This window comes from Anomaloglossus baeobatrachus, unplaced genomic scaffold (assembly GCF_048569485.1).
Source record: "Anomaloglossus baeobatrachus isolate aAnoBae1 unplaced genomic scaffold, aAnoBae1.hap1 Scaffold_883, whole genome shotgun sequence".
Taxonomy (NCBI): Eukaryota; Metazoa; Chordata; class Amphibia; order Anura; family Aromobatidae; genus Anomaloglossus; species Anomaloglossus baeobatrachus.
Genome location: NW_027445276.1, coordinates 1 through 26894, shown reverse-complemented (window position 1 = coordinate 26894; position 26894 = coordinate 1). Strand labels below are relative to the sequence as shown.

Sequence of the window (26894 nt, the reverse complement as noted above, 5' to 3'; positions counted from 1 at the left end):
TCGGGGGGCATTGTGACAAGCCGCCAGTGTTCCGTCTCTTCATGTTGTGCACAGTTCAAACGGAAAATACATCAACAGGCAGACTACAGAAAAGCTTACTATCAAAGGTTAGAGGGGGGCTTTCTCAGAGGGCTTTTTACAGTTTTTCTATTCCCAATTAGCCGTTTAAGTGTACTTATTGAAAGTAGTAATTCTTTCATAGGCCGCCCTTTCTTAGTATTTGACGTTCCTTATATTGCGGTATGAGGCTTCGCAGTAGGTTGCAAACATTCATCACCCATGACTGTCCCCAATTGAGCTCAGAAGCTCAATGTCTATCATGACCTCTCTTTTAGAATGTCCAAGAGCAAGCAAACTATTCCTCCAGGAGAGGGCGCCAACAGACTACTAAAGAGATCATCATTACTCAAAGAAAACCCCAAAAACCAATGCATGATAGGAATAAACAGGTAACTTTCTTTGGAGTGGAAGCGGAGAGATCGCACCAGATGCCAATTCTAGATCTTATCACACCTGTGGTCACTGCAGCAGCAGGTGAATCCACTTTGTCCAAAAGGGATCTATTCCATTCAATTGCAAATGATCTAGATAAGACAGAGAACTGCAGCACGGGGACATAGCCGAGTTGGTCAGGTTGAGTGGTGATGAGTTTGCTATTTGGATGAATAAAGAAAGTCAAAAGTGTGAAAGATAAAAAACAAAAGGAGGAAGTGTGAAAAGTGAATGGGCCAAATTGAGGTGCATATGAAGACGTATGCTTTCTTCCAATTCATTAAATCGGGCTAATATGAATCAGGTGAATTGAGTTCTGCTTTTGGAAACTGGGTTAAGAAGGGGTGCACCGTTCCTGGAGGTACTGCAATACCAGGTCAATGCGTGGAGTGGACAGAGCAAGCTCTTTTTCCATCTCCCTGTTCTAAAAATCCATTTAATATATGGTCCCCAGATAGGGGACGTATCAGATATTAAACTGATAAGAACAGATCCTACACTTGATCTTAGCCAAAAGGCCGAGAAGCGATAACCAGAATTGGTTTGGGCCTCGAGTGGCACCCTGGCCTATGCCGGACACATCTTAGGGAGAGAGAGCGAGAGGGAGACAAACCCACGCCTACACAAGACATTTTGTCACCCAAGCCAACCCTTGAAAAGGCTGCTTTGCAGAGCAAAAACAAGAAGAATGGTGCGTTTTGCAGCCGCCGCCCACTGCAATGAATCTGAATAACTCCTCCTTTAGGGCGCAAGCAACTCCCCTCCCCCTTGCAGTCTTTCCAATTCACGATACAAAAAGACGGACAGGACAGGTTGCCTGACTTTCCGTCACTGCCACCCTTTGCCATCCTTACCCGTAGAAAGCCCTTTCATCATCCCCAAACCCTAATCTTTTCCCTTTCCTTCCCAGCCCCCAAACCCTGCCCTCTGTACCTTTCTCACCACCCGCTTCCCTTCTCCTGTCATCCCCCTACCACCCGGGAAAAAAAGAGATTGCCCCCTCCTTCCACTAGCCCACCCTCCCACCCAAAGAACAACTTCTTCTGCGCAGCTTGTTTTCTAGGCAGCAGCGCTATTGTGATGTCATCGGGGGGCATTGTGACAAGCCGCCAGTGTTCCGTCTCTTCATGTTGTGCACAGTTCAAACGGAAAATACATCAACAGGCAGACTACAGAAAAGCTTACTATCAAAGGTTAGAGGGGGGCTTTCTCAGAGGGCTTTTTACAGTTTTTCTATTCCCAATTAGCCGTTTAAGTGTACTTATTGAAAGTAGTAATTCTTTCATAGGCCGCCCTTTCTTAGTATTTGACGTTCCTTATATTGCGGTATGAGGCTTCGCAGTAGGTTGCAAACATTCATCACCCATGACTGTCCCCAATTGAGCTCAGAAGCTCAATGTCTATCATGACCTCTCTTTTAGAATGTCCAAGAGCAAGCAAACTATTCCTCCAGGAGAGGGCGCCAACAGACTACTAAAGAGATCATCATTACTCAAAGAAAACCCCAAAAACCAATGCATGATAGGAATAAACAGGTAACTTTCTTTGGAGTGGAAGCGGAGAGATCGCACCAGATGCCAATTCTAGATCTTATCACACCTGTGGTCACTGCAGCAGCAGGTGAATCCACTTTGTCCAAAAGGGATCTATTCCATTCAATTGCAAATGATCTAGATAAGACAGAGAACTGCAGCACGGGGACATAGCCGAGTTGGTCAGGTTGAGTGGTGATGAGTTTGCTATTTGGATGAATAAAGAAAGTCAAAAGTGTGAAAGATAAAAAACAAAAGGAGGAAGTGTGAAAAGTGAATGGGCCAAATTGAGGTGCATATGAAGACGTATGCTTTCTTCCAATTCATTAAATCGGGCTAATATGAATCAGGTGAATTGAGTTCTGCTTTTGGAAACTGGGTTAAGAAGGGGTGCACCGTTCCTGGAGGTACTGCAATACCAGGTCAATGCGTGGAGTGGACAGAGCAAGCTCTTTTTCCATCTCCCTGTTCTAAAAATCCATTTAATATATGGTCCCCAGATAGGGGACGTATCAGATATTAAACTGATAAGAACAGATACTACACTTGATCTTAGCCAAAAGGCCGAGAAGCGATAACCAGAATTGGTTTGGGCCTCGAGTGGCACCCTGGCCTATGCCGGACACATCTTAGGGAGAGAGAGCGAGAGGGAGACAAACCCACGCCTACACAAGACATTTTGTCACCCAAGCCAACCCTTGAAAAGGCTGCTTTGCAGAGCAAAAACAAGAAGAATGGTGCGTTTTGCAGCCGCCGCCCACTGCAATGAATCTGAATAACTCCTCCTTTAGGGCGCAAGCAACTCCCCTCCCCCTTGCAGTCTTTCCAATTCACGATACAAAAAGACGGACAGGACAGGTTGCCTGACTTTCCGTCACTGCCACCCTTTGCCATCCTTACCCGTAGAAAGCCCTTTCATCATCCCCAAACCCTAATCTTTTCCCTTTCCTTCCCAGCCCCCAAACCCTGCCCTCTGTACCTTTCTCACCACCCGCTTCCCTTCTCCTGTCATCCCCCTACCACCCGGGAAAAAAAGAGATTGCCCCCTCCTTCCACTAGCCCACCCTCCCACCCAAAGAACAACTTCTTCTGCGCAGCTTGTTTTCTAGGCAGCAGCGCTATTGTGATGTCATCGGGGGGCATTGTGACAAGCCGCCAGTGTTCCGTCTCTTCATGTTGTGCACAGTTCAAACGGAAAATACATCAACAGGCAGACTACAGAAAAGCTTACTATCAAAGGTTAGAGGGGGGCTTTCTCAGAGGGCTTTTTACAGTTTTTCTATTCCCAATTAGCCGTTTAAGTGTACTTATTGAAAGTAGTAATTCTTTCATAGGCCGCCCTTTCTTAGTATTTGACGTTCCTTATATTGCGGTATGAGGCTTCGCAGTAGGTTGCAAACATTCATCACCCATGACTGTCCCCAATTGAGCTCAGAAGCTCAATGTCTATCATGACCTCTCTTTTAGAATGTCCAAGAGCAAGCAAACTATTCCTCCAGGAGAGGGCGCCAACAGACTACTAAAGAGATCATCATTACTCAAAGAAAACCCCAAAAACCAATGCATGATAGGAATAAACAGGTAACTTTCTTTGGAGTGGAAGCGGAGAGATCGCACCAGATGCCAATTCTAGATCTTATCACACCTGTGGTCACTGCAGCAGCAGGTGAATCCACTTTGTCCAAAAGGGATCTATTCCATTCAATTGCAAATGATCTAGATAAGACAGAGAACTGCAGCACGGGGACATAGCCGAGTTGGTCAGGTTGAGTGGTGATGAGTTTGCTATTTGGATGAATAAAGAAAGTCAAAAGTGTGAAAGATAAAAAACAAAAGGAGGAAGTGTGAAAAGTGAATGGGCCAAATTGAGGTGCATATGAAGACGTATGCTTTCTTCCAATTCATTAAATCGGGCTAATATGAATCAGGTGAATTGAGTTCTGCTTTTGGAAACTGGGTTAAGAAGGGGTGCACCGTTCCTGGAGGTACTGCAATACCAGGTCAATGCGTGGAGTGGACAGAGCAAGCTCTTTTTCCATCTCCCTGTTCTAAAAATCCATTTAATATATGGTCCCCAGATAGGGGACGTATCAGATATTAAACTGATAAGAACAGATACTACACTTGATCTTAGCCAAAAGGCCGAGAAGCGATAACCAGAATTGGTTTGGGCCTCGAGTGGCACCCTGGCCTATGCCGGACACATCTTAGGGAGAGAGAGCGAGAGGGAGACAAACCCACGCCTACACAAGACATTTTGTCACCCAAGCCAACCCTTGAAAAGGCTGCTTTGCAGAGCAAAAACAAGAAGAATGGTGCGTTTTGCAGCCGCCGCCCACTGCAATGAATCTGAATAACTCCTCCTTTAGGGCGCAAGCAACTCCCCTCCCCCTTGCAGTCTTTCCAATTCACGATACAAAAAGACGGACAGGACAGGTTGCCTGACTTTCCGTCACTGCCACCCTTTGCCATCCTTACCCGTAGAAAGCCCTTTCATCATCCCCAAACCCTAATCTTTTCCCTTTCCTTCCCAGCCCCCAAACCCTGCCCTCTGTACCTTTCTCACCACCCGCTTCCCTTCTCCTGTCATCCCCCTACCACCCGGGAAAAAAAGAGATTGCCCCCTCCTTCCACTAGCCCACCCTCCCACCCAAAGAACAACTTCTTCTGCGCAGCTTGTTTTCTAGGCAGCAGCGCTATTGTGATGTCATCGGGGGGCATTGTGACAAGCCGCCAGTGTTCCGTCTCTTCATGTTGTGCACAGTTCAAACGGAAAATACATCAACAGGCAGACTACAGAAAAGCTTACTATCAAAGGTTAGAGGGGGGCTTTCTCAGAGGGCTTTTTACAGTTTTTCTATTCCCAATTAGCCGTTTAAGTGTACTTATTGAAAGTAGTAATTCTTTCATAGGCCGCCCTTTCTTAGTATTTGACGTTCCTTATATTGCGGTATGAGGCTTCGCAGTAGGTTGCAAACATTCATCACCCATGACTGTCCCCAATTGAGCTCAGAAGCTCAATGTCTATCATGACCTCTCTTTTAGAATGTCCAAGAGCAAGCAAACTATTCCTCCAGGAGAGGGCGCCAACAGACTACTAAAGAGATCATCATTACTCAAAGAAAACCCCAAAAACCAATGCATGATAGGAATAAACAGGTAACTTTCTTTGGAGTGGAAGCGGAGAGATCGCACCAGATGCCAATTCTAGATCTTATCACACCTGTGGTCACTGCAGCAGCAGGTGAATCCACTTTGTCCAAAAGGGATCTATTCCATTCAATTGCAAATGATCTAGATAAGACAGAGAACTGCAGCACGGGGACATAGCCGAGTTGGTCAGGTTGAGTGGTGATGAGTTTGCTATTTGGATGAATAAAGAAAGTCAAAAGTGTGAAAGATAAAAAACAAAAGGAGGAAGTGTGAAAAGTGAATGGGCCAAATTGAGGTGCATATGAAGACGTATGCTTTCTTCCAATTCATTAAATCGGGCTAATATGAATCAGGTGAATTGAGTTCTGCTTTTGGAAACTGGGTTAAGAAGGGGTGCACCGTTCCTGGAGGTACTGCAATACCAGGTCAATGCGTGGAGTGGACAGAGCAAGCTCTTTTTCCATCTCCCTGTTCTAAAAATCCATTTAATATATGGTCCCCAGATAGGGGACGTATCAGATATTAAACTGATAAGAACAGATTTTGATTTAATGAAGCTTTCCAAAGCACCGCAAAAAATGCATGACCGAAGTCACACCAAAAACAGTGCAAAGGCTAGGATTCGTGTGGACCCCTCCGTGAGGAGAGGGTCCCCAAAAATCAACCCCGTCCCTCCGAGCCAGAAGGCCACAGCAAGGGTCAGGGATCTTCGGTGCTCCCCCAAGCCGAAGCCTGGTTGAGCCTTGTCGTTGCTCCCAGCGTCCACCCAGGCATCTTACCCAAGTGGAGTAGAGAGCTACTAGTTGTTGGTTTCGCAGCCGAAACTGCCCGGACCGTCAACCGGTGTTGGTTTCTCAGCCCAAGGCTAACCGGACCTCCAACCGGGTGTTGGTTTCTCAGCCGAAGCTGACCCGGACCTCCAACCGGGTGTTGGTTTCTCAGCCGAAGCTGACCCGGACCTCCAACCGGGTGTTGGTTTCTCAGCCGAAGCTGACCCGGACCTCCAACCGGGTGTTGGTTTCTCAGCCCAAAGCTGAACGGACCTCCGACCATGATTTTAAAAATTTCCCTTCCTAGCCAGAAGGCCGGGATAGAGCAATATGCTCAGAAAGTATGAAAGGGCAAGGTACGGTGTGCTACAGAGCCCAAGGCTTGCCGGGGTCCAAAGCCAGCAAGCTCAGACTCACTCCAGGGTCGTCAATCCTGGGGCACATTGCACCATAGCCCCCACACTTACTCAGTCTAATAGCCTCGATCCTGGTAGGGCCATGGTTTCCTCTAGATGGATATACTATCCTCCCAAAGTACTAACAAGCGCAACCTTCCAGTGTGCATTGCATCATTGTACTAAGGTGGCCGGAGCCTTAAACCACCTTTTCGAACGATACTACACTTGATCTTAGCCAAAAGGCCGAGAAGCGATAACCAGAATTGGTTTGGGCCTCGAGTGGCACCCTGGCCTATGCCGGACACATCTTAGGGAGAGAGAGCGAGAGGGAGACAAACCCACGCCTACACAAGACATTTTGTCACCCAAGCCAACCCTTGAAAAGGCTGCTTTGCAGAGCAAAAACAAGAAGAATGGTGCGTTTTGCAGCCGCCGCCCACTGCAATGAATCTGAATAACTCCTCCTTTAGGGCGCAAGCAACTCCCCTCCCCCTTGCAGTCTTTCCAATTCACGATACAAAAAGACGGACAGGACAGGTTGCCTGACTTTCCGTCACTGCCACCCTTTGCCATCCTTACCCGTAGAAAGCCCTTTCATCATCCCCAAACCCTAATCTTTTCCCTTTCCTTCCCAGCCCCCAAACCCTGCCCTCTGTACCTTTCTCACCACCCGCTTCCCTTCTCCTGTCATCCCCCTACCACCCGGGAAAAAAAGAGATTGCCCCCTCCTTCCACTAGCCCACCCTCCCACCCAAAGAACAACTTCTTCTGCGCAGCTTGTTTTCTAGGCAGCAGCGCTATTGTGATGTCATCGGGGGGCATTGTGACAAGCCGCCAGTGTTCCGTCTCTTCATGTTGTGCACAGTTCAAACGGAAAATACATCAACAGGCAGACTACAGAAAAGCTTACTATCAAAGGTTAGAGGGGGGCTTTCTCAGAGGGCTTTTTACAGTTTTTCTATTCCCAATTAGCCGTTTAAGTGTACTTATTGAAAGTAGTAATTCTTTCATAGGCCGCCCTTTCTTAGTATTTGACGTTCCTTATATTGCGGTATGAGGCTTCGCAGTAGGTTGCAAACATTCATCACCCATGACTGTCCCCAATTGAGCTCAGAAGCTCAATGTCTATCATGACCTCTCTTTTAGAATGTCCAAGAGCAAGCAAACTATTCCTCCAGGAGAGGGCGCCAACAGACTACTAAAGAGATCATCATTACTCAAAGAAAACCCCAAAAACCAATGCATGATAGGAATAAACAGGTAACTTTCTTTGGAGTGGAAGCGGAGAGATCGCACCAGATGCCAATTCTAGATCTTATCACACCTGTGGTCACTGCAGCAGCAGGTGAATCCACTTTGTCCAAAAGGGATCTATTCCATTCAATTGCAAATGATCTAGATAAGACAGAGAACTGCAGCACGGGGACATAGCCGAGTTGGTCAGGTTGAGTGGTGATGAGTTTGCTATTTGGATGAATAAAGAAAGTCAAAAGTGTGAAAGATAAAAAACAAAAGGAGGAAGTGTGAAAAGTGAATGGGCCAAATTGAGGTGCATATGAAGACGTATGCTTTCTTCCAATTCATTAAATCGGGCTAATATGAATCAGGTGAATTGAGTTCTGCTTTTGGAAACTGGGTTAAGAAGGGGTGCACCGTTCCTGGAGGTACTGCAATACCAGGTCAATGCGTGGAGTGGACAGAGCAAGCTCTTTTTCCATCTCCCTGTTCTAAAAATCCATTTAATATATGGTCCCCAGATAGGGGACGTATCAGATATTAAACTGATAAGAACAGATACTACACTTGATCTTAGCCAAAAGGCCGAGAAGCGATAACCAGAATTGGTTTGGGCCTCGAGTGGCACCCTGGCCTATGCCGGACACATCTTAGGGAGAGAGAGCGAGAGGGAGACAAACCCACGCCTACACAAGACATTTTGTCACCCAAGCCAACCCTTGAAAAGGCTGCTTTGCAGAGCAAAAACAAGAAGAATGGTGCGTTTTGCAGCCGCCGCCCACTGCAATGAATCTGAATAACTCCTCCTTTAGGGCGCAAGCAACTCCCCTCCCCCTTGCAGTCTTTCCAATTCACGATACAAAAAGACGGACAGGACAGGTTGCCTGACTTTCCGTCACTGCCACCCTTTGCCATCCTTACCCGTAGAAAGCCCTTTCATCATCCCCAAACCCTAATCTTTTCCCTTTCCTTCCCAGCCCCCAAACCCTGCCCTCTGTACCTTTCTCACCACCCGCTTCCCTTCTCCTGTCATCCCCCTACCACCCGGGAAAAAAAGAGATTGCCCCCTCCTTCCACTAGCCCACCCTCCCACCCAAAGAACAACTTCTTCTGCGCAGCTTGTTTTCTAGGCAGCAGCGCTATTGTGATGTCATCGGGGGGCATTGTGACAAGCCGCCAGTGTTCCGTCTCTTCATGTTGTGCACAGTTCAAACGGAAAATACATCAACAGGCAGACTACAGAAAAGCTTACTATCAAAGGTTAGAGGGGGGCTTTCTCAGAGGGCTTTTTACAGTTTTTCTATTCCCAATTAGCCGTTTAAGTGTACTTATTGAAAGTAGTAATTCTTTCATAGGCCGCCCTTTCTTAGTATTTGACGTTCCTTATATTGCGGTATGAGGCTTCGCAGTAGGTTGCAAACATTCATCACCCATGACTGTCCCCAATTGAGCTCAGAAGCTCAATGTCTATCATGACCTCTCTTTTAGAATGTCCAAGAGCAAGCAAACTATTCCTCCAGGAGAGGGCGCCAACAGACTACTAAAGAGATCATCATTACTCAAAGAAAACCCCAAAAACCAATGCATGATAGGAATAAACAGGTAACTTTCTTTGGAGTGGAAGCGGAGAGATCGCACCAGATGCCAATTCTAGATCTTATCACACCTGTGGTCACTGCAGCAGCAGGTGAATCCACTTTGTCCAAAAGGGATCTATTCCATTCAATTGCAAATGATCTAGATAAGACAGAGAACTGCAGCACGGGGACATAGCCGAGTTGGTCAGGTTGAGTGGTGATGAGTTTGCTATTTGGATGAATAAAGAAAGTCAAAAGTGTGAAAGATAAAAAACAAAAGGAGGAAGTGTGAAAAGTGAATGGGCCAAATTGAGGTGCATATGAAGACGTATGCTTTCTTCCAATTCATTAAATCGGGCTAATATGAATCAGGTGAATTGAGTTCTGCTTTTGGAAACTGGGTTAAGAAGGGGTGCACCGTTCCTGGAGGTACTGCAATACCAGGTCAATGCGTGGAGTGGACAGAGCAAGCTCTTTTTCCATCTCCCTGTTCTAAAAATCCATTTAATATATGGTCCCCAGATAGGGGACGTATCAGATATTAAACTGATAAGAACAGATACTACACTTGATCTTAGCCAAAAGGCCGAGAAGCGATAACCAGAATTGGTTTGGGCCTCGAGTGGCACCCTGGCCTATGCCGGACACATCTTAGGGAGAGAGAGCGAGAGGGAGACAAACCCACGCCTACACAAGACATTTTGTCACCCAAGCCAACCCTTGAAAAGGCTGCTTTGCAGAGCAAAAACAAGAAGAATGGTGCGTTTTGCAGCCGCCGCCCACTGCAATGAATCTGAATAACTCCTCCTTTAGGGCGCAAGCAACTCCCCTCCCCCTTGCAGTCTTTCCAATTCACGATACAAAAAGACGGACAGGACAGGTTGCCTGACTTTCCGTCACTGCCACCCTTTGCCATCCTTACCCGTAGAAAGCCCTTTCATCATCCCCAAACCCTAATCTTTTCCCTTTCCTTCCCAGCCCCCAAACCCTGCCCTCTGTACCTTTCTCACCACCCGCTTCCCTTCTCCTGTCATCCCCCTACCACCCGGGAAAAAAAGAGATTGCCCCCTCCTTCCACTAGCCCACCCTCCCACCCAAAGAACAACTTCTTCTGCGCAGCTTGTTTTCTAGGCAGCAGCGCTATTGTGATGTCATCGGGGGGCATTGTGACAAGCCGCCAGTGTTCCGTCTCTTCATGTTGTGCACAGTTCAAACGGAAAATACATCAACAGGCAGACTACAGAAAAGCTTACTATCAAAGGTTAGAGGGGGGCTTTCTCAGAGGGCTTTTTACAGTTTTTCTATTCCCAATTAGCCGTTTAAGTGTACTTATTGAAAGTAGTAATTCTTTCATAGGCCGCCCTTTCTTAGTATTTGACGTTCCTTATATTGCGGTATGAGGCTTCGCAGTAGGTTGCAAACATTCATCACCCATGACTGTCCCCAATTGAGCTCAGAAGCTCAATGTCTATCATGACCTCTCTTTTAGAATGTCCAAGAGCAAGCAAACTATTCCTCCAGGAGAGGGCGCCAACAGACTACTAAAGAGATCATCATTACTCAAAGAAAACCCCAAAAACCAATGCATGATAGGAATAAACAGGTAACTTTCTTTGGAGTGGAAGCGGAGAGATCGCACCAGATGCCAATTCTAGATCTTATCACACCTGTGGTCACTGCAGCAGCAGGTGAATCCACTTTGTCCAAAAGGGATCTATTCCATTCAATTGCAAATGATCTAGATAAGACAGAGAACTGCAGCACGGGGACATAGCCGAGTTGGTCAGGTTGAGTGGTGATGAGTTTGCTATTTGGATGAATAAAGAAAGTCAAAAGTGTGAAAGATAAAAAACAAAAGGAGGAAGTGTGAAAAGTGAATGGGCCAAATTGAGGTGCATATGAAGACGTATGCTTTCTTCCAATTCATTAAATCGGGCTAATATGAATCAGGTGAATTGAGTTCTGCTTTTGGAAACTGGGTTAAGAAGGGGTGCACCGTTCCTGGAGGTACTGCAATACCAGGTCAATGCGTGGAGTGGACAGAGCAAGCTCTTTTTCCATCTCCCTGTTCTAAAAATCCATTTAATATATGGTCCCCAGATAGGGGACGTATCAGATATTAAACTGATAAGAACAGATACTACACTTGATCTTAGCCAAAAGGCCGAGAAGCGATAACCAGAATTGGTTTGGGCCTCGAGTGGCACCCTGGCCTATGCCGGACACATCTTAGGGAGAGAGAGCGAGAGGGAGACAAACCCACGCCTACACAAGACATTTTGTCACCCAAGCCAACCCTTGAAAAGGCTGCTTTGCAGAGCAAAAACAAGAAGAATGGTGCGTTTTGCAGCCGCCGCCCACTGCAATGAATCTGAATAACTCCTCCTTTAGGGCGCAAGCAACTCCCCTCCCCCTTGCAGTCTTTCCAATTCACGATACAAAAAGACGGACAGGACAGGTTGCCTGACTTTCCGTCACTGCCACCCTTTGCCATCCTTACCCGTAGAAAGCCCTTTCATCATCCCCAAACCCTAATCTTTTCCCTTTCCTTCCCAGCCCCCAAACCCTGCCCTCTGTACCTTTCTCACCACCCGCTTCCCTTCTCCTGTCATCCCCCTACCACCCGGGAAAAAAAGAGATTGCCCCCTCCTTCCACTAGCCCACCCTCCCACCCAAAGAACAACTTCTTCTGCGCAGCTTGTTTTCTAGGCAGCAGCGCTATTGTGATGTCATCGGGGGGCATTGTGACAAGCCGCCAGTGTTCCGTCTCTTCATGTTGTGCACAGTTCAAACGGAAAATACATCAACAGGCAGACTACAGAAAAGCTTACTATCAAAGGTTAGAGGGGGGCTTTCTCAGAGGGCTTTTTACAGTTTTTCTATTCCCAATTAGCCGTTTAAGTGTACTTATTGAAAGTAGTAATTCTTTCATAGGCCGCCCTTTCTTAGTATTTGACGTTCCTTATATTGCGGTATGAGGCTTCGCAGTAGGTTGCAAACATTCATCACCCATGACTGTCCCCAATTGAGCTCAGAAGCTCAATGTCTATCATGACCTCTCTTTTAGAATGTCCAAGAGCAAGCAAACTATTCCTCCAGGAGAGGGCGCCAACAGACTACTAAAGAGATCATCATTACTCAAAGAAAACCCCAAAAACCAATGCATGATAGGAATAAACAGGTAACTTTCTTTGGAGTGGAAGCGGAGAGATCGCACCAGATGCCAATTCTAGATCTTATCACACCTGTGGTCACTGCAGCAGCAGGTGAATCCACTTTGTCCAAAAGGGATCTATTCCATTCAATTGCAAATGATCTAGATAAGACAGAGAACTGCAGCACGGGGACATAGCCGAGTTGGTCAGGTTGAGTGGTGATGAGTTTGCTATTTGGATGAATAAAGAAAGTCAAAAGTGTGAAAGATAAAAAACAAAAGGAGGAAGTGTGAAAAGTGAATGGGCCAAATTGAGGTGCATATGAAGACGTATGCTTTCTTCCAATTCATTAAATCGGGCTAATATGAATCAGGTGAATTGAGTTCTGCTTTTGGAAACTGGGTTAAGAAGGGGTGCACCGTTCCTGGAGGTACTGCAATACCAGGTCAATGCGTGGAGTGGACAGAGCAAGCTCTTTTTCCATCTCCCTGTTCTAAAAATCCATTTAATATATGGTCCCCAGATAGGGGACGTATCAGATATTAAACTGATAAGAACAGATTTTTGATTTAATGAAGCTTTCCAAAGCACCGCAAAAAATGCATGACCGAAGTCACACCAAAAACAGTGCAAAGGCTAGGATTCGTGTGGACCCCTCCGTGAGGAGAGGGTCCCCAAAAATCAACCCCGTCCCTCCGAGCCAGAAGGCCACAGCAAGGGTCAGGGATCTTCGGTGCTCCCCCAAGCCGAAGCCTGGTTGAGCCTTGTCGTTGCTCCCAGCGTCCACCCAGGCATCTTACCCAAGTGGAGTAGAGAGCTACTAGTTGTTGGTTTCGCAGCCGAAACTGCCCGGACCGTCAACCGGTGTTGGTTTCTCAGCCCAAGGCTAACCGGACCTCCAACCGGGTGTTGGTTTCTCAGCCGAAGCTGACCCGGACCTCCAACCGGGTGTTGGTTTCTCAGCCGAAGCTGACCCAGACCTCCAACCGGGTGTTGGTTTCTCAGCCGAAGCTGACCCGGACCTCCAACCGGGTGTTGGTTTCTCAGCCCAAAGCTGAACGGACCTCCGACCATGATTATAAAAATTTTCCTTCCTAGCCAGAAGGCCGGGATAGAGCAATATGCTCAGAAAGTATGAAAGGGCAAGGTACGGTGTGCTACAGAGCCCAAGGCTCGCCGGGGTCCCAAGCCAGCAAGCTCAGACTCACTCCAGGGTCGTCAGTCCTGGGGCACATTGCACCATAGCCCCCACACTTACTCAGTCTAATAGCCTCGATCCTGGTAGGGCCATGTTTTCCTCTAGATGAATATACTATACATCAAGAGTACTAGCAAGCGCAACCTTCCAGTGTGCATTGCATCTGCCGAGCCTCACAGATACTACACTTGATCTTAGCCAAAAGGCCGAGAAGCGATAACCAGAATTGGTTTGGGCCTCGAGTGGCACCCTGGCCTATGCCGGACACATCTTAGGGAGAGAGAGCGAGAGGGAGACAAACCCACGCCTACACAAGACATTTTGTCACCCAAGCCAACCCTTGAAAAGGCTGCTTTGCAGAGCAAAAACAAGAAGAATGGTGCGTTTTGCAGCCGCCGCCCACTGCAATGAATCTGAATAACTCCTCCTTTAGGGCGCAAGCAACTCCCCTCCCCCTTGCAGTCTTTCCAATTCACGATACAAAAAGACGGACAGGACAGGTTGCCTGACTTTCCGTCACTGCCACCCTTTGCCATCCTTACCCGTAGAAAGCCCTTTCATCATCCCCAAACCCTAATCTTTTCCCTTTCCTTCCCAGCCCCCAAACCCTGCCCTCTGTACCTTTCTCACCACCCGCTTCCCTTCTCCTGTCATCCCCCTACCACCCGGGAAAAAAAGAGATTGCCCCCTCCTTCCACTAGCCCACCCTCCCACCCAAAGAACAACTTCTTCTGCGCAGCTTGTTTTCTAGGCAGCAGCGCTATTGTGATGTCATCGGGGGGCATTGTGACAAGCCGCCAGTGTTCCGTCTCTTCATGTTGTGCACTGTTCAAACCGAAAATACATCAACAGGCAGGCTACAGAAAAGCTTACTAACAAAGGTTAGAGAGGGGCTTTCTCAGAGGGCTTTTTACAGTTTGTCTATTCCCAATTAGCCGGTTTAGTATACTTAATGAAAGTACTAATTCTTTCATAGGCCGCCCATTCTTAGTATTTGACGTTCAGGTAACAACAGGTAACTTTATTTGGAGTGGAAGCAGAGAGATAACACCAGATGCCAATTGTAGATCCTCTCACACCTGTGGTCACTGCAGCATCTGACTCCACTTTGTCCAAAAGGGATCTATTCCATTCAATTACACATGATCTAGATTAGACTGACAACAAGATACTGCACGGGACATAGCAGAGTTGGTGAAGTTGAGTGGTGATGAGTTTGCTATTTGGATGAATAAAGCAAGTAAAAAGTGTGTTAGATAAAAATTCATTTCAATTCGCTAATCGGGCTAATATGAATCAGGTGAATCGAGTTCTGCTTTTGGAAACTGGGTTAAGAAGGGGTGCACCGTTCCTGGAGGTACTGCAATACCAGGTCAATGCGTGGAGTGGACAGAGCAAGCTCTTTTTCCATCTCCCTGTTCTAAAAATCCATTTAATATATGGTCCCCAGATAGGGGACGTATCAGATATTAAACTGATAAGAACAGATACTACACTTGATCTTAGCCAAAAGGCCGAGAAGCGATAACCAGAATTGGTTTGGGCCTCGAGTGGCACCCTGGCCTATGCCGGACACATCTTAGGGAGAGAGAGCGAGAGGGAGACAAACCCACGCCTACACAAGACATTTTGTCACCCAAGCCAACCCTTGAAAAGGCTGCTTTGCAGAGCAAAAACAAGAAGAATGGTGCGTTTTGCAGCCGCCGCCCACTGCAATGAATCTGAATAACTCCTCCTTTAGGGCGCAAGCAACTCCCCTCCCCCTTGCAGTCTTTCCAATTCACGATACAAAAAGACGGACAGGACAGGTTGCCTGACTTTCCGTCACTGCCACCCTTTGCCATCCTTACCCGTAGAAAGCCCTTTCATCATCCCCAAACCCTAATCTTTTCCCTTTCCTTCCCAGCCCCCAAACCCTGCCCTCTGTACCTTTCTCACCACCCGCTTCCCTTCTCCTGTCATCCCCCTACCACCCGGGAAAAAAAGAGATTGCCCCCTCCTTCCACTAGCCCACCCTCCCACCCAAAGAACAACTTCTTCTGCGCAGCTTGTTTTCTAGGCAGCAGCGCTATTGTGATGTCATCGGGGGGCATTGTGACAAGCCGCCAGTGTTCCGTCTCTTCATGTTGTGCACTGTTCAAACCGAAAATACATCAACAGGCAGGCTACAGAAAAGCTTACTAACAAAGGTTAGAGAGGGGCTTTCTCAGAGGGCTTTTTACAGTTTGTCTATTCCCAATTAGCCGGTTTAGTATACTTAATGAAAGTACTAATTCTTTCATAGGCCGCCCATTCTTAGTATTTGACGTTCAGGTAACAACAGGTAACTTTATTTGGAGTGGAAGCAGAGAGATAACACCAGATGCCAATTGTAGATCCTCTCACACCTGTGGTCACTGCAGCATCTGACTCCACTTTGTCCAAAAGGGATCTATTCCATTCAATTACACATGATCTAGATTAGACTGACAACAAGATACTGCACGGGACATAGCAGAGTTGGTGAAGTTGAGTGGTGATGAGTTTGCTATTTGGATGAATAAAGCAAGTAAAAAGTGTGTTAGATAAAAATTCATTTCAATTCGCTAATCGGGCTAATATGAATCAGGTGAATCGAGTTCTGCTTTTGGAAACTGGGTTAAGAAGGGGTGCACCGTTCCTGGAGGTACTGCAATACCAGGTCAATGCGTGGAGTGGACAGAGCAAGCTCTTTTTCCATCTCCCTGTTCTAAAAATCCATTTAATATATGGTCCCCAGATAGGGGACGTATCAGATATTAAACTGATAAGAACAGATACTACACTTGATCTTAGCCAAAAGGCCGAGAAGCGATAACCAGAATTGGTTTGGGCCTCGAGTGGCACCCTGGCCTATGCCGGACACATCTTAGGGAGAGAGAGCGAGAGGGAGACAAACCCACGCCTACACAAGACATTTTGTCACCCAAGCCAACCCTTGAAAAGGCTGCTTTGCAGAGCAAAAACAAGAAGAATGGTGCGTTTTGCAGCCGCCGCCCACTGCAATGAATCTGAATAACTCCTCCTTTAGGGCGCAAGCAACTCCCCTCCCCCTTGCAGTCTTTCCAATTCACGATACAAAAAGACGGACAGGACAGGTTGCCTGACTTTCCGTCACTGCCACCCTTTGCCATCCTTACCCGTAGAAAGCCCTTTCATCATCCCCAAACCCTAATCTTTTCCCTTTCCTTCCCAGCCCCCAAACCCTGCCCTCTGTACCTTTCTCACCACCCGCTTCCCTTCTCCTGTCATCCCCCTACCACCCGGGAAAAAAAGAGATTGCCCCCTCCTTCCACTAGCCCACCCTCCCACCCAAAGAACAACTTCTTCTGCGCAGCTTGTTTTCTAGGCAGCAGCGCTATTGTGATGTCATCGGGGGGCATTGTGACAAGCCGCCAGTGTTCCGTCTCTTCATGTTGTGCACTGTTCAAACCGAAAATACATCAACAGGCAGGCTACAGAAAAGCTTACTAACAAAGGTTAGAGAGGGGCTTTCTCAGAGGGCTTTTTACAGTTTGTCTATTCCCAATTAGCCGGTTTAGTATACTTAATGAAAGTACTAATTCTTTCATAGGCCGCCCATTCTTAGTATTTGACGTTCAGGTAACAACAGGTAACTTTATTTGGAGTGGAAGCAGAGAGATAACACCAGATGCCAATTGTAGATCCTCTCACACCTGTGGTCACTGCAGCATCTGACTCCACTTTGTCCAAAAGGGATCTATTCCATTCAATTACACATGATCTAGATTAGACTGACAACAAGATACTGCACGGGACATAGCAGAGTTGGTGAAGTTGAGTGGTGATGAGTTTGCTATTTGGATGAATAAAGCAAGTAAAAAGTGTGTTAGATAAAAATTCATTTCAATTCGCTAATCGGGCTAATATGAATCAGGTGAATCGAGTTCTGCTTTTGGAAACTGGGTTAAGAAGGGGTGCACCGTTCCTGGAGGTACTGCAATACCAGGTCAATGCGTGGAGTGGACAGAGCAAGCTCTTTTTCCATCTCCCTGTTCTAAAAATCCATTTAATATATGGTCCCCAGATAGGGGACGTATCAGATATTAAACTGATAAGAACAGATACTACACTTGATCTTAGCCAAAAGGCCGAGAAGCGATAACCAGAATTGGTTTGGGCCTCGAGTGGCACCCTGGCCTATGCCGGACACATCTTAGGGAGAGAGAGCGAGAGGGAGACAAACCCACGCCTACACAAGACATTTTGTCACCCAAGCCAACCCTTGAAAAGGCTGCTTTGCAGAGCAAAAACAAGAAGAATGGTGCGTTTTGCAGCCGCCGCCCACTGCAATGAATCTGAATAACTCCTCCTTTAGGGCGCAAGCAACTCCCCTCCCCCTTGCAGTCTTTCCAATTCACGATACAAAAAGACGGACAGGACAGGTTGCCTGACTTTCCGTCACTGCCACCCTTTGCCATCCTTACCCGTAGAAAGCCCTTTCATCATCCCCAAACCCTAATCTTTTCCCTTTCCTTCCCAGCCCCCAAACCCTGCCCTCTGTACCTTTCTCACCACCCGCTTCCCTTCTCCTGTCATCCCCCTACCACCCGGGAAAAAAAGAGATTGCCCCCTCCTTCCACTAGCCCACCCTCCCACCCAAAGAACAACTTCTTCTGCGCAGCTTGTTTTCTAGGCAGCAGCGCTATTGTGATGTCATCGGGGGGCATTGTGACAAGCCGCCAGTGTTCCGTCTCTTCATGTTGTGCACTGTTCAAACCGAAAATACATCAACAGGCAGGCTACAGAAAAGCTTACTAACAAAGGTTAGAGAGGGGCTTTCTCAGAGGGCTTTTTACAGTTTGTCTATTCCCAATTAGCCGGTTTAGTATACTTAATGAAAGTACTAATTCTTTCATAGGCCGCCCATTCTTAGTATTTGACGTTCAGGTAACAACAGGTAACTTTATTTGGAGTGGAAGCAGAGAGATAACACCAGATGCCAATTGTAGATCCTCTCACACCTGTGGTCACTGCAGCATCTGACTCCACTTTGTCCAAAAGGGATCTATTCCATTCAATTACACATGATCTAGATTAGACTGACAACAAGATACTGCACGGGACATAGCAGAGTTGGTGAAGTTGAGTGGTGATGAGTTTGCTATTTGGATGAATAAAGCAAGTAAAAAGTGTGTTAGATAAAAATTCATTTCAATTCGCTAATCGGGCTAATATGAATCAGGTGAATCGAGTTCTGCTTTTGGAAACTGGGTTAAGAAGGGGTGCACCGTTCCTGGAGGTACTGCAATACCAGGTCAATGCGTGGAGTGGACAGAGCAAGCTCTTTTTCCATCTCCCTGTTCTAAAAATCCATTTAATATATGGTCCCCAGATAGGGGACGTATCAGATATTAAACTGATAAGAACAGATACTACACTTGATCTTAGCCAAAAGGCCGAGAAGCGATAACCAGAATTGGTTTGGGCCTCGAGTGGCACCCTGGCCTATGCCGGACACATCTTAGGGAGAGAGAGCGAGAGGGAGACAAACCCACGCCTACACAAGACATTTTGTCACCCAAGCCAACCCTTGAAAAGGCTGCTTTGCAGAGCAAAAACAAGAAGAATGGTGCGTTTTGCAGCCGCCGCCCACTGCAATGAATCTGAATAACTCCTCCTTTAGGGCGCAAGCAACTCCCCTCCCCCTTGCAGTCTTTCCAATTCACGATACAAAAAGACGGACAGGACAGGTTGCCTGACTTTCCGTCACTGCCACCCTTTGCCATCCTTACCCGTAGAAAGCCCTTTCATCATCCCAAACCCTAATCTTTTCCCTTTCCTTCCCAGCCCCCAAACCCTGCCCTCTGTACCTTTCTCACCACCCGCTTCCCTTCTCCTGTCATCCCCCTACCACCCGGGAAAAAAAGAGATTGCCCCCTCCTTCCACTAGCCCACCCTCCCACCCAAAGAACAACTTCTTCTGCGCAGCTTGTTTTCTAGGCAGCAGCGCTATTGTGATGTCATCGGGGGGCATTGTGACAAGCCGCCAGTGTTCCGTCTCTTCATGTTGTGCACTGTTCAAACCGAAAATACATCAACAGGCAGGCTACAGAAAAGCTTACTAACAAAGGTTAGAGAGGGGCTTTCTCAGAGGGCTTTTTACAGTTTGTCTATTCCCAATTAGCCGGTTTAGTATACTTAATGAAAGTACTAATTCTTTCATAGGCCGCCCATTCTTAGTATTTGACGTTCAGGTAACAACAGGTAACTTTATTTGGAGTGGAAGCAGAGAGATAACACCAGATGCCAATTGTAGATCCTCTCACACCTGTGGTCACTGCAGCATCTGACTCCACTTTGTCCAAAAGGGATCTATTCCATTCAATTACACATGATCTAGATTAGACTGACAACAAGATACTGCACGGGACATAGCAGAGTTGGTGAAGTTGAGTGGTGATGAGTTTGCTATTTGGATGAATAAAGCAAGTAAAAAGTGTGTTAGATAAAAATTCATTTCAATTCGCTAATCGGGCTAATATGAATCAGGTGAATCGAGTTCTGCTTTTGGAAACTGGGTTAAGAAGGGGTGCACCGTTCCTGGAGGTACTGCAATACCAGGTCAATGCGTGGAGTGGACAGAGCAAGCTCTTTTTCCATCTCCCTGTTCTAAAAATCCATTTAATATATGGTCCCCAGATAGGGGACGTATCAGATATTAAACTGATAAGAACAGATACTACACTTGATCTTAGCCAAAAGGCCGAGAAGCGATAACCAGAATTGGTTTGGGCCTCGAGTGGCACCCTGGCCTATGCCGGACACATCTTAGGGAGAGAGAGCGAGAGGGAGACAAACCCACGCCTACACAAGACATTTTGTCACCCAAGCCAACCCTTGAAAAGGCTGCTTTGCAGAGCAAAAACAAGAAGAATGGTGCGTTTTGCAGCCGCCGCCCACTGCAATGAATCTGAATAACTCCTCCTTTAGGGCGCAAGCAACTCCCCTCCCCCTTGCAGTCTTTCCAATTCACGATACAAAAAGACGGACAGGACAGGTTGCCTGACTTTCCGTCACTGCCACCCTTTGCCATCCTTACCCGTAGAAAGCCCTTTCATCATCCCCAAACCCTAATCTTTTCCCTTTCCTTCCCAGCCCCCAAACCCTGCCCTCTGTACCTTTCTCACCACCCGCTTCCCTTCTCCTGTCATCCCCCTACCACCCGGGAAAAAAAGAGATTGCCCCCTCCTTCCACTAGCCCACCCTCCCACCCAAAGAACAACTTCTTCTGCGCAGCTTGTTTTCTAGGCAGCAGCGCTATTGTGATGTCATCGGGGGGCATTGTGACAAGCCGCCAGTGTTCCGTCTCTTCATGTTGTGCACTGTTCAAACCGAAAATACATCAACAGGCAGGCTACAGAAAAGCTTACTAACAAAGGTTAGAGAGGGGCTTTCTCAGAGGGCTTTTTACAGTTTGTCTATTCCCAATTAGCCGGTTTAGTATACTTAATGAAAGTACTAATTCTTTCATAGGCCGCCCATTCTTAGTATTTGACGTTCAGGTAACAACAGGTAACTTTATTTGGAGTGGAAGCAGAGAGATAACACCAGATGCCAATTGTAGATCCTCTCACACCTGTGGTCACTGCAGCATCTGACTCCACTTTGTCCAAAAGGGATCTATTCCATTCAATTACACATGATCTAGATTAGACTGACAACAAGATACTGCACGGGACATAGCAGAGTTGGTGAAGTTGAGTGGTGATGAGTTTGCTATTTGGATGAATAAAGCAAGTAAAAAGTGTGTTAGATAAAAATTCATTTCAATTCGCTAATCGGGCTAATATGAATCAGGTGAATCGAGTTCTGCTTTTGGAAACTGGGTTAAGAAGGGGTGCACCGTTCCTGGAGGTACTGCAATACCAGGTCAATGCGTGGAGTGGACAGAGCAAGCTCTTTTTCCATCTCCCTGTTCTAAAAATCCATTTAATATATGGTCCCCAGATAGGGGACGTATCAGATATTAAACTGATAAGAACAGATACTACACTTGATCTTAGCCAAAAGGCCGAGAAGCGATAACCAGAATTGGTTTGGGCCTCGAGTGGCACCCTGGCCTATGCCGGACACATCTTAGGGAGAGAGAGCGAGAGGGAGACAAACCCACGCCTACACAAGACATTTTGTCACCCAAGCCAACCCTTGAAAAGGCTGCTTTGCAGAGCAAAAACAAGAAGAATGGTGCGTTTTGCAGCCGCCGCCCACTGCAATGAATCTGAATAACTCCTCCTTTAGGGCGCAAGCAACTCCCCTCCCCCTTGCAGTCTTTCCAATTCACGATACAAAAAGACGGACAGGACAGGTTGCCTGACTTTCCGTCACTGCCACCCTTTGCCATCCTTACCCGTAGAAAGCCCTTTCATCATCCCCAAACCCTAATCTTTTTCCCTTTCCTTCCCAGCCCCCAAACCCTGCCCTCTGTACCTTTCTCACCACCCGCTTCCCTTCTCCTGTCATCCCCCTACCACCCGGGAAAAAAAGAGATTGCCCCCTCCTTCCACTAGCCCACCCTCCCACCCAAAGAACAACTTCTTCTGCGCAGCTTGTTTTCTAGGCAGCAGCGCTATTGTGATGTCATCGGGGGCATTGTGACAAGCCGCCAGTGTTCCGTCTCTTCATGTTGTGCACTGTTCAAACCGAAAATACATCAACAGGCAGGCTACAGAAAAGCTTACTAACAAAGGTTAGAGAGGGGCTTTCTCAGAGGGCTTTTTACAGTTTGTCTATTCCCAATTAGCCGGTTTAGTATACTTAATGAAAGTACTAATTCTTTCATAGGCCGCCCATTCTTAGTATTTGACGTTCAGGTAACAACAGGTAACTTTATTTGGAGTGGAAGCAGAGAGATAACACCAGATGCCAATTGTAGATCCTCTCACACCTGTGGTCACTGCAGCATCTGACTCCACTTTGTCCAAAAGGGATCTATTCCATTCAATTACACATGATCTAGATTAGACTGACAACAAGATACTGCACGGGACATAGCAGAGTTGGTGAAGTTGAGTGGTGATGAGTTTGCTATTTGGATGAATAAAGCAAGTAAAAAGTGTGTTAGATAAAAATTCATTTCAATTCGCTAATCGGGCTAATATGAATCAGGTGAATCGAGTTCTGCTTTTGGAAACTGGGTTAAGAAGGGGTGCACCGTTCCTGGAGGTACTGCAATACCAGGTCAATGCGTGGAGTGGACAGAGCAAGCTCTTTTTCCATCTCCCTGTTCTAAAAATCCATTTAATATATGGTCCCCAGATAGGGGACGTATCAGATATTAAACTGATAAGAACAGATACTACACTTGATCTTAGCCAAAAGGCCGAGAAGCGATAACCAGAATTGGTTTGGGCCTCGAGTGGCACCCTGGCCTATGCCGGACACATCTTAGGGAGAGAGAGCGAGAGGGAGACAAACCCACGCCTACACAAGACATTTTGTCACCCAAGCCAACCCTTGAAAAGGCTGCTTTGCAGAGCAAAAACAAGAAGAATGGTGCGTTTTGCAGCCGCCGCCCACTGCAATGAATCTGAATAACTCCTCCTTTAGGGCGCAAGCAACTCCCCTCCCCCTTGCAGTCTTTCCAATTCACGATACAAAAAGACGGACAGGACAGGTTGCCTGACTTTCCGTCACTGCCACCCTTTGCCATCCTTACCCGTAGAAAGCCCTTTCATCATCCCCAAACCCTAATCTTTTCCCTTTCCTTCCCAGCCCCCAAACCCTGCCCTCTGTACCTTTCTCACCACCCGCTTCCCTTCTCCTGTCATCCCCCTACCACCCGGGAAAAAAAGAGATTGCCCCCTCCTTCCACTAGCCCACCCTCCCACCCAAAGAACAACTTCTTCTGCGCAGCTTGTTTTCTAGGCAGCAGCGCTATTGTGATGTCATCGGGGGCATTGTGACAAGCCGCCAGTGTTCCGTCTCTTCATGTTGTGCACTGTTCAAACCGAAAATACATCAACAGGCAGGCTACAGAAAAGCTTACTAACAAAGGTTAGAGAGGGGCTTTCTCAGAGGGCTTTTTACAGTTTGTCTATTCCCAATTAGCCGGTTTAGTATACTTAATGAAAGTACTAATTCTTTCATAGGCCGCCCATTCTTAGTATTTGACGTTCAGGTAACAACAGGTAACTTTATTTGGAGTGGAAGCAGAGAGATAACACCAGATGCCAATTGTAGATCCTCTCACACCTGTGGTCACTGCAGCATCTGACTCCACTTTGTCCAAAAGGGATCTATTCCATTCAATTACACATGATCTAGATTAGACTGACAACAAGATACTGCACGGGACATAGCAGAGTTGGTGAAGTTGAGTGGTGATGAGTTTGCTATTTGGATGAATAAAGCAAGTAAAAAGTGTGTTAGATAAAAATTCATTTCAATTCGCTAATCGGGCTAATATGAATCAGGTGAATCGAGTTCTGCTTTTGGAAACTGGGTTAAGAAGGGGTGCACCGTTCCTGGAGGTACTGCAATACCAGGTCAATGCGTGGAGTGGACAGAGCAAGCTCTTTTTCCATCTCCCTGTTCTAAAAATCCATTTAATATATGGTCCCCAGATAGGGGACGTATCAGATATTAAACTGATAAGAACAGATACTACACTTGATCTTAGCCAAAAGGCCGAGAAGCGATAACCAGAATTGGTTTGGGCCTCGAGTGGCACCCTGGCCTATGCCGGACACATCTTAGGGAGAGAGAGCGAGAGGGAGACAAACCCACGCCTACACAAGACATTTTGTCACCCAAGCCAACCCTTGAAAAGGCTGCTTTGCAGAGCAAAAACAAGAAGAATGGTGCGTTTTGCAGCCGCCGCCCACTGCAATGAATCTGAATAACTCCTCCTTTAGGGCGCAAGCAACTCCCCTCCCCCTTGCAGTCTTTCCAATTCACGATACAAAAAAGACGGACAGGACAGGTTGCCTGACTTTCCGTCACTGCCACCCTTTGCCATCCTTACCCGTAGAAAGCCCTTTCATCATCCCCAAACCCTAATCTTTTCCCTTTCCTTCCCAGCCCCCAAACCCTGCCCTCTGTACCTTTCTCACCACCCGCTTCCCTTCTCCTGTCATCCCCCTACCACCCGGGAAAAAAAGAGATTGCCCCCTCCTTCCACTAGCCCACCCTCCCACCCAAAGAACAACTTCTTCTGCGCAGCTTGTTTTCTAGGCAGCAGCGCTATTGTGATGTCATCGGGGGGCATTGTGACAAGCCGCCAGTGTTCCGTCTCTTCATGTTGTGCACAGTTCAAACGGAAAATACATCAACAGGCAGACTACAGAAAAGCTTACTATCAAAGGTTAGAGGGGGGCTTTCTCAGAGGGCTTTTTACAGTTTTTCTATTCCCAATTAGCCGTTTAAGTGTACTTATTGAAAGTAGTAATTCTTTCATAGGCCGCCCTTTCTTAGTATTTGACGTTCCTTATATTGCGGTATGAGGCTTCGCAGTAGGTTGCAAACATTCATCACCCATGACTGTCCCCAATTGAGCTCAGAAGCTCAATGTCTATCATGACCTCTCTTTTAGAATGTCCAAGAGCAAGCAAACTATTCCTCCAGGAGAGGGCGCCAACAGACTACTAAAGAGATCATCATTACTCAAAGAAAACCCCAAAAACCAATGCATGATAGGAATAAACAGGTAACTTTCTTTGGAGTGGAAGCGGAGAGATCGCACCAGATGCCAATTCTAGATCTTATCACACCTGTGGTCACTGCAGCAGCAGGTGAATCCACTTTGTCCAAAAGGGATCTATTCCATTCAATTGCAAATGATCTAGATAAGACAGAGAACTGCAGCACGGGGACATAGCCGAGTTGGTCAGGTTGAGTGGTGATGAGTTTGCTATTTGGATGAATAAAGAAAGTCAAAAGTGTGAAAGATAAAAAACAAAAGGAGGAAGTGTGAAAAGTGAATGGGCCAAATTGAGGTGCATATGAAGACGTATGCTTTCTTCCAATTCATTAAATCGGGCTAATATGAATCAGGTGAATTGAGTTCTGCTTTTGGAAACTGGGTTAAGAAGGGGTGCACCGTTCCTGGAGGTACTGCAATACCAGGTCAATGCGTGGAGTGGACAGAGCAAGCTCTTTTTCCATCTCCCTGTTCTAAAAATCCATTTAATATATGGTCCCCAGATAGGGGACGTATCAGATATTAAACTGATAAGAACAGATACTACACTTGATCTTAGCCAAAGGCCGAGAAGCGATAACCAGAATTGGTTTGGGCCTCGAGTGGCACCCTGGCCTATGCCGGACACATCTTAGGGAGAGAGAGCGAGAGGGAGACAAACCCACGCCTACACAAGACATTTTGTCACCCAAGCCAACCCTTGAAAAGGCTGCTTTGCAGAGCAAAAACAAGAAGAATGGTGCGTTTTGCAGCCGCCGCCCACTGCAATGAATCTGAATAACTCCTCCTTTAGGGCGCAAGCAACTCCCCTCCCCCTTGCAGTCTTTCCAATTCACGATACAAAAAGACGGACAGGACAGGTTGCCTGACTTTCCGTCACTGCCACCCTTTGCCATCCTTACCCGTAGAAAGCCCTTTCATCATCCCCAAACCCTAATCTTTTCCCTTTCCTTCCCAGCCCCCAAACCCTGCCCTCTGTACCTTTCTCACCACCCGCTTCCCTTCTCCTGTCATCCCCCTACCACCCGGGAAAAAAAGAGATTGCCCCCTCCTTCCACTAGCCCACCCTCCCACCCAAAGAACAACTTCTTCTGCGCAGCTTGTTTTCTAGGCAGCAGCGCTATTGTGATGTCATCGGGGGGCATTGTGACAAGCCGCCAGTGTTCCGTCTCTTCATGTTGTGCACAGTTCAAACGGAAAATACATCAACAGGCAGACTACAGAAAAGCTTACTATCAAAGGTTAGAGGGGGGCTTTCTCAGAGGGCTTTTTACAGTTTTTCTATTCCCAATTAGCCGTTTAAGTGTACTTATTGAAAGTAGTAATTCTTTCATAGGCCGCCCTTTCTTAGTATTTGACGTTCCTTATATTGCGGTATGAGGCTTCGCAGTAGGTTGCAAACATTCATCACCCATGACTGTCCCCAATTGAGCTCAGAAGCTCAATGTCTATCATGACCTCTCTTTTAGAATGTCCAAGAGCAAGCAAACTATTCCTCCAGGAGAGGGCGCCAACAGACTACTAAAGAGATCATCATTACTCAAAGAAAACCCCAAAAACCAATGCATGATAGGAATAAACAGGTAACTTTCTTTGGAGTGGAAGCGGAGAGATCGCACCAGATGCCAATTCTAGATCTTATCACACCTGTGGTCACTGCAGCAGCAGGTGAATCCACTTTGTCCAAAAGGGATCTATTCCAT

General features: G+C 46.9%; 17 non-coding genes and 2 pseudogenes across 17 annotated transcripts; all 19 read right to left on the bottom strand.

Annotated features, from left to right (window-relative positions):
• Positions 1–831: 831 nt before the first annotated feature.
• LOC142288995 (U2 spliceosomal RNA) lies at positions 832–1022 on the bottom strand. The gene has a single exon (XR_012749572.1). It is a non-coding gene; the product is annotated as a U2 spliceosomal RNA (small nuclear RNA).
• Positions 1023–2409: 1387 nt separating this feature from the next.
• LOC142288970 (U2 spliceosomal RNA) lies at positions 2410–2600 on the bottom strand. Its single transcript, XR_012749548.1, has one exon. It is a non-coding gene; the product is annotated as a U2 spliceosomal RNA (small nuclear RNA).
• A 1387-nt stretch (positions 2601–3987) lies between these two features.
• On the bottom strand, positions 3988–4178 carry LOC142288969 (U2 spliceosomal RNA). The gene has a single exon (XR_012749547.1). It is a non-coding gene; the product is annotated as a U2 spliceosomal RNA (small nuclear RNA).
• Positions 4179–5565: 1387 nt separating this feature from the next.
• On the bottom strand, positions 5566–5761 carry LOC142289000 (U2 spliceosomal RNA). The gene has a single exon (XR_012749577.1). It is a non-coding gene; the product is annotated as a U2 spliceosomal RNA (small nuclear RNA).
• Positions 5762–6458: 697 nt separating this feature from the next.
• On the bottom strand, positions 6459–6600 carry LOC142289002 (U2 spliceosomal RNA; annotated as a pseudogene).
• A 1387-nt stretch (positions 6601–7987) lies between these two features.
• On the bottom strand, positions 7988–8178 carry LOC142288968 (U2 spliceosomal RNA). Its single transcript, XR_012749546.1, has one exon. It is a non-coding gene; the product is annotated as a U2 spliceosomal RNA (small nuclear RNA).
• Positions 8179–9565: 1387 nt separating this feature from the next.
• On the bottom strand, positions 9566–9756 carry LOC142288967 (U2 spliceosomal RNA). Its single transcript, XR_012749545.1, has one exon. It is a non-coding gene; the product is annotated as a U2 spliceosomal RNA (small nuclear RNA).
• Positions 9757–11143: 1387 nt separating this feature from the next.
• Positions 11144–11334, bottom strand: LOC142288966 (U2 spliceosomal RNA). Its single transcript, XR_012749544.1, has one exon. It is a non-coding gene; the product is annotated as a U2 spliceosomal RNA (small nuclear RNA).
• Positions 11335–12721: 1387 nt separating this feature from the next.
• LOC142288999 (U2 spliceosomal RNA) lies at positions 12722–12914 on the bottom strand. Its single transcript, XR_012749576.1, has one exon. It is a non-coding gene; the product is annotated as a U2 spliceosomal RNA (small nuclear RNA).
• A 688-nt stretch (positions 12915–13602) lies between these two features.
• LOC142289001 (U2 spliceosomal RNA) lies at positions 13603–13729 on the bottom strand (annotated as a pseudogene).
• Positions 13730–14846: 1117 nt separating this feature from the next.
• On the bottom strand, positions 14847–15037 carry LOC142288965 (U2 spliceosomal RNA). The gene has a single exon (XR_012749542.1). It is a non-coding gene; the product is annotated as a U2 spliceosomal RNA (small nuclear RNA).
• A 1117-nt stretch (positions 15038–16154) lies between these two features.
• LOC142288964 (U2 spliceosomal RNA) lies at positions 16155–16345 on the bottom strand. Its single transcript, XR_012749541.1, has one exon. It is a non-coding gene; the product is annotated as a U2 spliceosomal RNA (small nuclear RNA).
• Positions 16346–17462: 1117 nt separating this feature from the next.
• On the bottom strand, positions 17463–17653 carry LOC142288963 (U2 spliceosomal RNA). Its single transcript, XR_012749540.1, has one exon. It is a non-coding gene; the product is annotated as a U2 spliceosomal RNA (small nuclear RNA).
• Positions 17654–18770: 1117 nt separating this feature from the next.
• Positions 18771–18961, bottom strand: LOC142289003 (U2 spliceosomal RNA). Its single transcript, XR_012749578.1, has one exon. It is a non-coding gene; the product is annotated as a U2 spliceosomal RNA (small nuclear RNA).
• Positions 18962–20077: 1116 nt separating this feature from the next.
• On the bottom strand, positions 20078–20268 carry LOC142288996 (U2 spliceosomal RNA). Its single transcript, XR_012749573.1, has one exon. It is a non-coding gene; the product is annotated as a U2 spliceosomal RNA (small nuclear RNA).
• Positions 20269–21385: 1117 nt separating this feature from the next.
• Positions 21386–21576, bottom strand: LOC142288985 (U2 spliceosomal RNA). Its single transcript, XR_012749562.1, has one exon. It is a non-coding gene; the product is annotated as a U2 spliceosomal RNA (small nuclear RNA).
• A 1117-nt stretch (positions 21577–22693) lies between these two features.
• LOC142288974 (U2 spliceosomal RNA) lies at positions 22694–22884 on the bottom strand. Its single transcript, XR_012749551.1, has one exon. It is a non-coding gene; the product is annotated as a U2 spliceosomal RNA (small nuclear RNA).
• Positions 22885–24000: 1116 nt separating this feature from the next.
• Positions 24001–24191, bottom strand: LOC142288962 (U2 spliceosomal RNA). The gene has a single exon (XR_012749539.1). It is a non-coding gene; the product is annotated as a U2 spliceosomal RNA (small nuclear RNA).
• A 1388-nt stretch (positions 24192–25579) lies between these two features.
• Positions 25580–25769, bottom strand: LOC142288998 (U2 spliceosomal RNA). The gene has a single exon (XR_012749575.1). It is a non-coding gene; the product is annotated as a U2 spliceosomal RNA (small nuclear RNA).
• Positions 25770–26894: the final 1125 nt, after the last annotated feature.